Source organism: Cebus imitator, unplaced genomic scaffold (genome assembly GCF_001604975.1).
Source record: "Cebus imitator isolate Cc_AM_T3 unplaced genomic scaffold, Cebus_imitator-1.0 Scaffold51, whole genome shotgun sequence".
Classification (NCBI taxonomy): Eukaryota; Metazoa; Chordata; class Mammalia; order Primates; family Cebidae; genus Cebus; species Cebus imitator.
The window spans coordinates 9,104,659-9,106,656 of record NW_016107366.1 but is presented as its reverse complement, the minus strand read 5'-3'; the positions used below and the strand labels follow the sequence as shown (position 1 = coordinate 9,106,656).

General features: G+C 44.5%; 1 pseudogene; it reads left to right on the top strand.

The window, feature by feature from the left end:
- The first annotated feature begins 366 nt into the window (after positions 1–366).
- On the top strand, positions 367–1,015 carry LOC108303817 (annotated as a pseudogene).
- Positions 1,016–1,998: the final 983 nt, after the last annotated feature.

Sequence of the window (1,998 nt, the reverse complement as noted above, 5' to 3'; positions counted from 1 at the left end):
TCTGTCACCCAAGCTGGAATGCAGTGGCGTGATCTTGGCTCACTGCAACCTCTGCCTCCCAGCTTCAAGAGATTCTCTTGCCTCAGCCTCCTGAGTAGCTGGGACTACAGGTGCGTGCCACCATGCCCAGCTAATTTTTTGTATTTTAGTAGAGACGGGGTTTCACCATGTTGCCCAGGGTGGTCTCGAACTCCTGAGCTCAGGGTATCCACCCACCACGGCCTCCCAAAGTGTTGGGATTACAGGAGTGAGCCACACCACCTGGCCCAGGATTTTTCATTTTGTATTTCTATCTGCTAGTGTTGGTCAGCGTTCTGCTGGCTTATATTATTACCTTTTCCTGGTTCCTTACTCTGTTTTACTCCGATGGATCCAAGAAATCTCTCTCCTGACCTCTTGTCAGAAACAGAAAACGAGAAAGAAGAAAACATTCACTACCTAAATGAGAGTCCGGGGAACAGTGGGATTCCTTTGAAGAAGAGGACCCCGTGGTACCCAACTTATCACCTCTTGAAAGTCTCGCCTTTCAGGTTAAGTGCCTTTTAAAATATTCTACAACTTGGAAACCTTTAAATCCTAATTCTTGGTTATCTCACGCCAAACTCTTGCATCTAAGCACACCAGTCCATTTCTTCGCAAGATAGGGCTAAGATTTTCCCATTGTTCCCACTGTGTCCCCAAACTAGAACCAGTTCCCGAATGCCCCTTTCTGGCCTCTTGTGGATTCCCACCTTTTCCAAACCCCCTTGCAGGTCCCAGCCGGCCCTCTAGAGATCATGCCACTCTAAATGGAGCACCGCAATTTGCCACCAAACAGCTAAGCCGAGCTTTGAGTAGAGCCACCCCCATACCTGAATACTTAAAACAGATCCCGAATTCATGTGTTTCTGGGTATTGCTGTGGCTGGCTGACTAAACCAGTTAAGGAAACAACTCGAACTGATCCCATCAACACTACTTATTCTTACACTGACTTCCAAAAGGCAGTTCACGAACTCCTAACTGCATCACTATAAAGATCTACCATTTGCAGCCGGGCGTGGTGGCTCACACCTGTAATCCCAGCACTTTGGGAGTCTGAGGTGAGCAGATCACTTGAGGTCAGGAGCTCAAGACAAGCCTGGTCAACATGGCAAAACCCCACCTCTACTAAAAATACAAAAAATTACCTAGGCGAGGTGGCACATGCCTGTGATCCCAGCTACTCCAGAGGCTGAGGCAGGAGAATCGCTTGAACCCAGAAGGCAGAGGTTGCCGCAAGTCGAGATCACGTCACTGCACTCCAGCCTGAGCAGCAGGGATGTCTGCATCTCAAAAATAAAATAACAAAAAAATAAAGATCTACCATTTTCTCTGATATCTCTGATGTTGCTAATTGAGAAAAGGGTACAAAGTTACTCATTACACAGCCCACTAATGCCTTCTCAATCAAATTGTCCTATGCCCTGGCAAGCCGAAGTATGACCAAGTGCTGAATATACCCTCAAGGGTCCTAGAACTCAACTACTGGAAATGTGCCGTATGAGGATACCTTTTGACAAACCCTGTGGATAAAATGATGTCAGTGAAGAATTAGTCAAGAGGACCTTATTACAAAAGATAGTTGAATATTCTCCACACTCAGCTCTCACCCTCCGCACCCCAACTTTATCTGCCTATCTGAATGGCTTTAATGAAATATCTGATTATTAATAATGGGGAGAAAAAGTAGACCACCACCTCTTTTTTTACCTGACCTTTAGAATAGCCATTGTTACAAGCAAGAAGTTGGCTACCCACAATAATACCCTTCTGAGCACACTCTGACATGCATTTCCGTGGAGGTACTTGAATTAAATTGAATAAATACACAAAGGAAAATGGCAGAAATATGAATTTCTTTCCCAGTTTTTATGTACATGTGCCTGCAGATGACATTTTGTAGGGGTTCTTTTCTCTTTTCTTCTCTTTCTTCCTTTCCTTCTTTCTTTCTTTCTTTCTTTTTTTTTTTTTTTTTTTT